The sequence below is a fragment of the Oryx dammah genome, unplaced genomic scaffold, assembly GCF_014754425.2.
Source record: "Oryx dammah isolate SB20612 unplaced genomic scaffold, SCBI_Odam_1.1 HiC_scaffold_11232, whole genome shotgun sequence".
Classification (NCBI taxonomy): domain Eukaryota; kingdom Metazoa; phylum Chordata; class Mammalia; order Artiodactyla; family Bovidae; genus Oryx; species Oryx dammah.
In genome coordinates this window covers 893,722-905,796 of record NW_024080625.1, presented here as the reverse complement: position 1 = coordinate 905,796, position 12,075 = coordinate 893,722, and the positions used below count along the sequence as shown (strand labels likewise).

The window sequence follows — 12,075 nt, the reverse complement described above, 5'->3', positions numbered from 1 at the left end:
GCTGGAATGGATTTTAGAACCCATTTGTTTTTCCCAGAGTTTTTTTCTTAATGAGAAACCCAAGGGAATTATTCATGAACTTACAGTGACACAGAAAGGTCTTGCGGCATCATCAGCTATCACAATAACTCCAGCAATCATTCAAACACACATCATGGACGGTCAGCAGGAGGGTCGGTCAACATCTTTATGGCTTACTCACTATGTCAGGGAGCCTTCCTATGGTTTGAACTCCATTCTTTTTGGAACCAAGAACAGGACTTCTCGGTGCTCTGGAGGCTGTTTACAACGCCCTTCCTTTCCTTCTCCAGTCTGAATAATCTCTTTTCTCCTTCCTTTCTGAGTTTGATTCTCTACATCTTCCTCCCCACCATCTCCACCTCAGCCAATAAACCAATAGATTATTGCCTGGAGCTGGGAAGGGTTGATGAGGTCTGACATGGCAAGGTTGCCTCTGCTACACGATCTGTCCAGGGTCAGTCCTGAAGCTGACACCTCATCCCCAGCCGTGCTCTGAGACTCATAACACGTTGGAGATTTCTTTCTGTTCTTGTCCTTCTAAAGGGAAACTCCAATGCTCCATGAAAGTTGGGAACACAACCACAGTCACTTTCTCTATTCTCCAAGAACTATCCAATAACACTCACATTCAGGTAGTACTCTTTGTAACATTCCTGGTGATTGACCTCCTGACCCTCACAGGGAACCTGCTGATGCTGCTGGTGATCAGCACTGATTCCCACCTCCACACCCCCATGTACTTCTTCCTCAGTCACCTCTCCTTCCTGGATGCTTTCTATTCCTCAGTCATTGTGCCTAAGCTGCTAGAGAACCTGCTTTCCAAGTGGAAGACTATCTCCTTCCTTGAGTGTTTCACCCAGCTCTCCTTGGTCATATTTTCAGGGGGCACTGAAACCTGCCTCCTTTCGGTCATGGCTTATGACCAGTTCCAGGCTGTGTGCCACCCGCTGCTGTATGTGGTGACTATGAACAAGAAGGTGTGTGCTGGCCTGGCGGGAGCCTCCTGGGCCATAGGAATGGGGACTGGCCTGCTTAACTCCATCCTCCTGGCTCAGCAGCACTTCTATGGCCCCATCCTTGTCCCCAGTTTCGCCTACAGGTTTCCTCCAGAGCTCCTGTTGCCCTGTTCTGACCCCTACATGAGCGTTGCCTCTGTTCCGACTACCATAATGGTCATGGGCCTTGACACCTTTGTCCTAGTGCTGCTTTCTTATACCTGCATCAAGACAGACTTGGGAATCAACTCTGCCACAGGTTGGAACAAGATCTTCTCTATCTGCTCATCTCATTTTATTGTGATCACCATCCTCATGAACATTAAGGTATATCATTGCTGAAACTTTGAATATAAGGTACAATATTTTCCACTCTAAAGTAACCTTGGTCTATAGATCTGAACATTGCAAAGTAGCAGGAAAAAAATTTTATTGGAACTCAAAAGGCCTGGGCTCCATTTCCACCTCTGCTGTGGACTAGATGTGTGAATTATTTTAAAACAGTCATTTTATTTCTGAGGCTTCAATTGTCTATCTCTGAAAAATAAGCTTATAAAAAGACTGAAGTTTTTCTTGTTTCCATTAAACTATGATTTCAGTTCAGTTCAGTCGCTCAGTCATGTCCAACTCTTTGCAACCCCATGAATTGCAGTATGTCAGGCCTCCCTGTCCATCAACAACTCCCTGAGTTCACCCAAACCCACATTCATCGAGTCGGTGATGCCATCCAGCCATCTCATCCTCTGTTGTCCCCTTTTCCTCCTGCCCCCAATCCCTCCCAGCATCAGAGTCTTTTCCAGTGAGTCAACACTTCACATGAGGTGGCCACAGTACTGGAGTTTCAGCTTTAGCATCATTCCTTCCAAAGAAATCCCAGGGCTTATCTCCTTTAGAGTGAACTGGTTGGATCTCCTTGCAGTCCATGGGACTCTCAAGAGTCTTCTCCAACACCACAGTTCAAAAGCATCAATTCTTCGGCGCTCAGCTTTCTTCACAATCCAACTCTCACATCCATACATGACCACTGAAAAAACCATAGCCTTGACCAGACGGACCTTTGTTGACAAAGTAATGTCTCTGCTTTTGAATATGCTATCTAGGTTGGTCATAACTTTTCTTCCAAGGAGTAAGCGTCTTTTAATTTCATGGCTGCAGTCACCATCTGCAATGATTTTGGAGCCCAAAAAAATAAAGTCTGACATTGTTTCCACTGTTTCCCCATCTATTTCCCATGAAGTGATGGGACTGGATGCCATGATCTTCGTTTTCTGAATATTGAGCTTTAAGCCAACTTTTTCACTCTCCTCTTTCACTTTCATCAAGAGGCTTTTTAGTTCCTCTTCACTTTCTGCCATAAGGGTGGTGTCATCTGCATATCTGAGGTTATTGATATTTCTCCCAGCAATCTTGATTCCGGCTTGTGCTTCTTCCAGCCCAGCATTTCTCATGATGTACTCTGCATAGAAGTTAAATAAGCAGGGTGACAATATACAGCCTTGACATACTCCTTTTCCTATTTGGAATCAGTCTGTTGTTCCATGTCCAGTTCTAACTGTTGCTTCCTGACCTGCATATAGGTTTCTCAAGAGGCAGGTCAAGTGGTCTGGTATTCCCATCTCTTTCAAATTTTCCAGTTTATTGTGATTCACACAGTCAAAGGCTTTGGCATAGTCAATAAAGCAGAAATAGACGTTTTTCTGGTACTCTCTTGCTTTTTCGATGATCCAGCAGATGTTGACAATTTGATGTCTGGTTCCTCTGCCTTTTCTAGAACCAGATTGAACATCTGGAAGTTCACAGTTCACGTATTGCTGAAGCCTGGCTTGGAGAATTTTGAGCATTATTTGGGAGTCATCAAAAGGGAAAATGAAAGTCTTTAGTAGATTTTATTCAGTGTTGGACAGAAAAATTAAATACATCATCCTTAAAACATGCCATTTCTCTTTCCTACTGGAAGATGATGTCTCCAAAGCTTATTTGTACTGTAACTATTGATTAGCTAGTTACTATACCACAGCTGCTTTACACAATCAAGATCAATTTTAGTATGTATCACACCACAAGATAAACATTACTAACCTCATTTTCCAAAAGAATACTGAGTTTCAGGAGTAACCAGGTACCTTACAAAAGCTGCCAGAACAAGCTAGGAATGGAGCCAAAATATAAACTAAGGCTCACTGACTTGGAATCTCAAGCTCTTTTCTACCGTGTTTCTCTCAGACATAAACAACTCTAGTTGATGGGTCCTTGCTCCCAGGAAACAGAGTAACTAATGGCCTGTGCTCTCTACTAGTGAACTGGAGATGTATTTGTACAAATTGAGAACTTTCTTCACCTGGTTGTTACTTGGCAAGAAGTAAGGGGTGGGAAATGATAAGGTCCAGGAGAGCTCACCTGTCCTGAAGACAAAACTCTTCAGCTCTCTTTTTCTCAATTTCCTAGTTTGCCATAAGGAGAATGATAAGACTTCTTCCAACCACTTCACAAAAATGTTAGGAGGGATAAATTTAAAAATAAAAATGACAGTAAAATGAGTATCTTTTTTAACCACGTACGTAAAACCCACAAAGATCATTCCAGTGATAATGACACAATTGCAAAAATAAAATTTGAATGCTTCTTTCAAAAATACTCACAATGACACTTAACAATGTACACCCATGAGGCGAAGACAATGGCAACCCACTCCGGTACTCTTGCCTGGAGAATCCCATGGACAGATGAGCCTGGGTAGGCTACAGTCCCTGGGGTCACTTAGAGTAGGACACGACTGAGCGACTTCACTTTCACTTTTCACTTTCATGCATTGGAGAAGGAATGGCAACCCACTCCAGTGTTCTTGCCTGGAGAATCCCAGGGAAGGGGGAGCCTGGTGGGCTGCCATCTATGGGGTCGCACGGAGTCGGACACGACTGAAGCAGCTTAGCAGCAGCAGCAGCAGCATACACCCACAATTTTAATCTTACTATTTTGGATTCATATCTCATGCTAGATACATTTGTATCTTTCACTTTATTTACAAAGCTTGGCTTCTTTTCCAAGCCAAAGACAAATGTTCTAAAAAGGACAACATTTTGGTCCACTAAGCATTATAAAAATAATGGGCTGTGACTCTAAGGTAATTCCCAGAGCTATAAATGGTAGGAAAAAAATGACAGCTTTATTAGACTATCATATAGTTTTGTTAGGAATGATCATCACAAGATAAGAACATGTAGTTGTATATAAGGGAAAAGAAGAGGAAAAAATCCTCAGATTATCATCATAACTATTAAGGAAACACACTTTGAAAACTGTGAAGTGCTATAGAAATGCATGAATTTTTTTTTAGTTTTATTCTAACCTGCAACACTTAATATGCTGCAGAACTCCCTTTTTCTCCAGGGCAGTTCCTCTAATGTCTTGCATATGATCACTCATGTATAGAGGCATTTGAAAGCAGAAATGACTGACTTCTTACTGATAGTAGCTATTTCTAGATGCTTCTACCACTGATAGCTGACAGCCCTGAGGACCATCCTTGCAGAATCTGGGATGGGATGGACCCTGACTGCCCAACAGCATTGTGGCTTTTGTCTGGACCTCATTTTATTCCTTTGTGCAATTCCCTTCAAGGTACAGGACTCCAGCTTTCGGCTCAGTCCTGGAGAAAGTCCTATCCTTACAGTACAGTATGGTGACCTCACTACTGGACCCCCTTATCTACAGTCTGAAGAACCAGGAAGTGAAGGCAGCTCTAAGGAGGATGCTGGCCAGGAAGCCTAGGCTTACCTTCTAAGCCAGGCTCTACTGCCTCCTCATAATAGGAGGATAATAGCAGGAAAAGTCATGAGAAAGAAGAGGAGACAGAAAGATTTTGCTCCTAATTTATCTCAGCATGAATTCTTCTCCACAACAGAAGTCTTTGTTTGTCTGATCCCTGTGCCCTCCCCCAGTCAAGCAAGATGGGGAAACCTCTAGAGAACTAATGGCACCCATCCACAGGGGACCCAGTCACTGCACAAGAAAATCTTCTCAATAAATATATGGAGGATCTTTGAAAAACTAAAAATAGAACCAACATGAAAAAAGAAAGTGAAAGTGAAGTCTCTCAGCCATGCCTGACTCTTTGCAACCCCATGGATAGTAGCCTGCACCAAGCTCCTCCGTCCATGGGATTTTCAAGGCAAGAGTGCTAGAGTGGGTTACCATTTCCTTCCCCAGGGAATCTTCCCAACCCAGGGATCAAACCCAGGTCTCTCACATTGTAGACAGACGCTTTACCATCTGAGCCACCAGGGAAGTCCAAAAGTTTAGTCCAAAAACTAAAAATAGAACCAAAAGAGGATCCAGCAATTCTACTTCTAGGAGTATATCCAAAGTAAATGAAACATTAACTCAAAAAGATTATCTACAACCCCCTATGTTCATAGTAGCATTATCTACAATAGCCAACAGATGGAAAGATCCTATGTTTTCTTAATGGATGAATGGATAAAGAAGGCATGGATAAAGCCATGGAATATTATTCAGCCATAAAAACGAGGTAATTCTACCATTCATGAAAACATGGATCGACATTGAAAACATTATGCTGAGTGAAATGTCAGACAAATGCAATATTATCTCCCTTATTTGCAGAACATGGGGAAAAATCAAACTCATAGAAAACAAATGGTCATCAGAGGTAGAGGGGTGGGAAAAAGGGGGTTTGGAGGAAGGTGATCATAAGGTAAAATTTCCAATGTAACGTAAGTGCTAGGGATTGATGCACAATACGATGACTCTAGTTAACACCATTGTATGATATACAGGAAATCTGTTACGAGAGTAAATATTAGGGATTTACATCACTAGGAGTAAAGTTTCCCTTTTTTACTTCTTTGTTTCTTTATACTTATTTTTATAAGATAATTGTTTTTTTTAGAAATATATTTGAGACACATTGAGAACTATAGCCCAGAAGACAACCTCTCAGATAACTCTGAGAAACTGCTCCGTTGAACCATTATTTTTTGCCCAGCCATTTACATTATCAGAACACAGAACATACATCACTGTGACAGGGGTGTATTTCATCCAGTTTCCAAAAGACACAGGTTAAGTATATAGACAGCGAGACAGCAGTGTTAACAGGGAAGAGTCAGTTTTGATTCTTCCATGCTATATCTGTTTCTTTGGCCACTTTTATTATTATAATCACACATAACGGCCGGCCTCAGAAAATCCTGCCCCTCAACCTGACTGTTCAGCTAAAGTGCCTTTGTTCAGAACTCTGACCATCTTAGATGACAGGAAGGAAGAAATTAATACACGTCCCTGCCTGAGGCTTGCCAATCTGGGAGGTACTTACAAGGTTAAATGGCCTTTTTAATCTGTTTCCTCATCTCCCCCCATCTCTGATCCATAAAAGAACTTGGCATCCAGACCCCAACAATATGGTTATTTTGAGACATTATTCTATCAAGACATCCTCTTGGTCAGCCAGCTTTCTGAATGAAGTTGTATTCCTTGCCTTAACACCTCGTCTCTCAGATTCACTGGCCTATTGTGCAGCGAGCAGAGCAAGCTTGGACTCTTTTTAACAGCAGGACCCTAGTGTCTAGGAATGGAACACAATCTTTCAGGGAATGTTAACATGGATGTCATGAGAATGGAGTTTCTTTATCCCTATCTTCAAAACAGACATCCTTTACCTTAATGATTGAAGCAGACATACAGTACATGTTTACAAGCTGTTCAGGTTCACACAAAATTCAGGTTGAACCATGTATGGGCCAAAATGACTTCCCCATACCTCAGTGTGTGAAAATTTTCTCCATCGGAGGGAACTTTCAGGATTTTCTCAATTAGGAGTTTTGAGATGAAGAATATTAACTGAACCTATTGCAATACTCATTTATATATGTATATCCAACCATTCTGCTCTACACCTTGCACTTATACAGATTTATGCAGTAATGTATGTCAACTGTCTCTCCAATAATCTGGGGGGTGGGTGGGGGAATAAAGAATATCTTCACAGCTCTACCAGCCATTTCCACAACTATTGCTTTTCCTTTTCATTTCTTACCCTTTTGACCTGTCCCCTTTTGCCTCTCCCTCAATCTTTTACTTTTGTCTATACACAAAGTGGAAATCTGACCACTAGCAAATTTACCACTTCATTTTGGAAGAGCGGCTTAGACGGTAAGGCATCTGCCTACAATGTAGGAGACCTGGGTTCAATCTCTGGGTTGGGAAGATCCCCTGGAGAAGGAAATGGCAACCCACTCCAGTACTCTTGCCTGGAAAATCCCATGGCTGGAGGAGCCTGGTGGGCTACAGACCATGGGATCACAAAGAGTCAGACACGACTGAGCGACTTCACTTTCACTTTCACTTTCACCATCTTAGTACTGAGACCCAGCTCCTCCTTTGTTTCCATACCAAATACTGCCTGACAAAATCTAGATGTCTAGAGTAACTTGGAAAGAAATGAAAATCAGTATATCTCCTCCTGTCTTTGTCCTTAACTATCAACACCTAAAGTAGAACATAGCAAATCCTCAGTAATTTGTTGATTATGCAATGAGTGATGGAATGAATGATGGATCTGTCTGAGAAGTTCTGTCTCTTACATGATCCTAGGAAACAGAAGGAACTATCCACATTTAAAGTGTAAGTCTTGGAAAACAGAAGACTGAGCTGTGATATTTAGCAATCACACAGAAACACAGGACTTAAAAGGTCTTATAGAGTTCTGGCTCATCACATCCATTTTAAACAAGGAACTAATATTCAGAAAGTTAATATACACTGAAGTTGAAGTTTAAAATAAACATTTTCACCTAAATAAATAAATAACATTTTAAAATAAAGTGTAAGTCTTGAGAGCAAAACCCAGGCTAACAGATTCTGTATCCCCAGTGTCTAGTAGGTCCTATCACTTAATTGACTCTCAATTAGTGTGCAAAATAAAAAAGAATGAATGAGATTGAAGGGAGTGAGAGAAGGAACATATGAAAAAAATCAGTTAATTTTGTCCAGTAAAATTCCTGCCTTCACGACAATATAGATGTCAGAGAAAAGTAGCATAGAGGAGAGATCAGGACAGAAAGGGAGAAAAAAGTCCATACTTTGGGACACCAAGCTGGTGAGAGGGTAACAGGCAGGAAGACTAGGGGTCTCCAAATGGAGGAAATAGCCTGCAAGTGTCAGACATTTTATCTCTCTTAAGCGGCAGGAGGAAACAAACTAGCGATATTTTTTCCTTCTCTATACAAATTTAAAAGGAGGTTTCTCTTAAAATTCTGTGTTGCCATAGTGACACCTGGTTTCACCTGAAGTTAACCAATGCCTTTTTCTTATGAAAATGTTTATCTTAAGCTATGCTAATATGCTATGCATTTACCCCAAACTCTGTCTTCAAGTCGGTTCCGCCTTTTGGGCTCAGAACCTACTTGATAAACCAGTATGTTATACTCTGATATTGTTCCTCTAATCTGTGTAAATGAAACTATTTGTATGGTGATCTGCCCTTCTTCAAGATTCAAGTTAATCATTTTATGGCCCAAGATGAACCATTTGATGCCAAGATTATCCCAAATTACATCTTATGGGTGAGGGGCCTGGTGCCACTCTGAGTTTTGAGACATTCCTTTCTTTCATTAATAGACTGCTGGTGACTATATAACATCCAGCTAAAGACTAGCAGGGGGGCACTCTTCCTGCTTCCTTCTGATGCCTATGTCAGAAGTTTGCTCTATCTCCTTTATACTTTAATAAAACTAGATTACACAAAAGCTCTGAGCAATCAAGCCTCGGCGTCGTAATTCAACAACAACCTTTCACTGGGTCATCCTCACAGAGCTCACTGAATTGTGTGCAATCTGGCCACCCTGCCCTGAGTATAAGAAAAAAAAACCTGAGCATAAAAACTACCACCCACCTGAGCCCAGACCACTTCAGATCTCTGTCTGCTTCAAGATCTGTTCCACAGGATAGAAAACCCAGAAATAAGCTCATGCATCTATGGCCAATTAATCTATGACAAAGGAGGCAAGACTACACAATGTTGGAAAGACAGTCTCTTCAACAAATGGTGCTGGGGAAACTGGACAGCCACATGTAAAAAAAAAATTAAATTAAATTAAATTATTCTTTAACTCCATACACAAAAATAAGCTCAAAATGGATTAAAGAGTAAAGGTGAGACCAGACACAATTAAACTCTTGGAGGAAAACACAGGCAGAACACTCTCTGACATAAATCAGAGCAACAGCTTTTTTGATCCATTTCCTGGAATAACAGAAATAACAACAAAAATACACAAATGGGACCTACTTAAACTCAAAAGGTTTTGCACAGCAAAGTAAACAATAAACAAAACAAAAAGACAACCCACAGACTGAGAGAAAATATTTGCAAATAATGTGACTAATAAGGGATGTTTCTAAAATGTACAAACATCTTATGATACTTAGCAGCATCAAACAAATAGCTCACTCAAAAAATGGGCAGAAAACCTGAATTGACATTTCTCCAAAGAGGACATACCGATGGCCAACGGGTACATGAAAAGATGTTCAATGTTGCTAGTCAGTAGAGAAATGCAAATTAAAACTACAATGACATATCACCTCACACTGGTCGGAATGGCTATTGCCAAAAAGTCCACAAAGAGCAAATGCTGGAGACAGAGAGAAAAGGGAAACCTCCTACACTGTTGGTGGGAATATAAATCAGTACAGCCACTAGGAAACACAGTATGGAGGTTCCCTAAAAAACTAAAAATAGAGCTACCATATGACCCTGCAATCCCACCCCTGGGCATAGACCATGAGAAAAACATCATCCGAAAAGATGCATGCACCCTGGTGTTTACTGCAGCAGTGTTTGCAATGGCCAAGACACGGAGCCAAAATAGATGTCCCCCATCAGAGGAGTGGATAAAAAAGATGTGGTACATATACACAATGGAATATTACTCGGGCATTAAATAGAATGAAACAATGCTGTTTGCAAGAACATGGGTGGATCTAGAGAGAGTCATACCGAGTGAAGTAAGTCAGACAGAGAGAGAAATGTCATATGGCATCCCTTATATGTGGAATCTAAAAAAAATGATACAAACCAGAAAGAGATTCACAGACTTAGAAAACAAACTTACAGTTGCCCAGGGGGAAGGGATAGTTAGGGAGTTTGGGGAGGTCATGTACACACTGCTATATTCAAAATGGATGACCAACAAGGAGCTATTATATAGCACATGAAACTGTACTCAAGGTTATGTGCCAGTCTGGATGGAAGCGGGATGTGGGGGAGAATGGACGCATGTATATGTATAGCTGAGTCCCTTCACTGCTCACCTGAAACTACCACAACATTGCTAATCGGCTATACCTGAATACAAAATAAAAAGTCTAAAATTGGGGAGGAAAAAAGACTTGTTCCAGGCCTAGAGGAAGAAGCAGTAGTTGGAGAATGCAGAACAAATGGCTCAGCTGCCACCCCGTCTCCCACTCAGCTCTAAAGAGAGTTCTCAGAAAGAACAACAGCAGTTGCTCTACTCTAAGGCTGACAAGCCTGCAGCAGTCAAGACCACTTCCACGCAGACTCCCTGGTTTCTATGTATTCTCAGTCTTTTGAGCCTAGGCTAAGATCCTCTCTGCAATTGTCAATTTCCTTTGGCACAGCCCTCTGAAAATCATGGCCTCATATACGGTAGAGTCACAAGTGAAATTTCCAAGATGAAACTATTTCTCTATAGGATGAAGGCCAGGGATATGGAACTAAATGAAACAGTCCCAACTTTAGTTAAATTTCTGGTCTGCCCATCTGATGGAGCGGGTCCTTCACCTTTTCCAGACGAATTTAACTCAGATGACCATTATATCTACTACTGTGGGCAGGAATCGCTTAGAAGAAATGGAGTAGCCATCATAGGCAAGAAAAGAGTCCAAAATGCAGTACTTGGATGCAATCTCAAAAACGACAGAATGATCTCTGTTCATTTCCAAGGCAAACCATTCAATATCACAGTAATCCAAGTCTGTGCCCCGACCAGTAGCACTGAAGAAGCTGAGGTTGAGTGGTTCTATGAAGACCTACAAGACCTTTTAGAATTAACACCCCAAAAAGATGTTCTTTTCATTATAGGGGACTGGAATGCAAAAGTAGGAAGTCAAGAAACACGGGGAGTAAAAGGCAAATTTGGCCTTGGCGTACAGAATGAAGCAGGGCAAAGGATAATAGAGTTTTGCAAAGAGAATGCACTGGTCATAACAAATACCCTCTTCCAGCAACACAAGAAGAGACTCTACACATGGACATCACCAGATGGCCAACACCAAAATCAAATTGATTATATTCTTTGTAGCTAAAGATGGAGAAGCTCTATATAGTCAGCAAAAACAAGACCAGGAGCTGACTGTGGCTCAGATCATGAATTCCTTACTGCCAAATTCAGACTTAAATTGAAGAAAGTGGGGAAAACCACTAGACCATTCAGGTATGACCTAAATCAAATCCCTTATGATTATACAGTGGAAGTGAGAAGTAGATTTAAGGGACTAGATCTGACAAACAGAGTGCCTGATGAACTATGAATGGATGTTCATGACACTGTACAGGAGACAGGGATCAAGACCATCCCCAAGAATAAGAAATGCAAAAGGCAAAATGGCTGTCTGAGGAAGCCTTACAAATAGCTGTGAAAAGCAAAGGAGAAAAGGAAAGATATAAGCATCTGAATGCAGAGTTCCAAAGAATAGCAAGGAGAGACAAGAAAGCCTTCCTCAGTGATCAGTGCAAAGAAATAGAGGAAAACAATAGAATTGGAAAGACTAGAGATCTCTTCAAGAAAATTAGAGATACCAAGTGAACATTTCATGCAAAGATGGGCTCAACAAAGGACAGAAATGGTATGGACCTAACAGAAGCAGAAGATATTAAGAAGAGATGGCAATAATACACAGACAAACTGTACAAAAAAGCTCTTCACAACCCGGATAATCACAATGGTGTGATCCCTCACCTAGAGCCAGACACCTTGGAATGTGAAGTCAAGTGGGTCTTAGGAAGCATCACTACGAA

The 12,075-nt window shown here is 41.2% G+C and overlaps 1 pseudogene; it reads left to right on the top strand.

Annotated features, from left to right (window-relative positions):
• Nucleotides 1-581: 581 nt before the first annotated feature.
• On the top strand, nucleotides 582-4,797 carry LOC120861230 (annotated as a pseudogene).
• The last annotated feature ends 7,278 nt before the right edge of the window (nucleotides 4,798-12,075 follow it).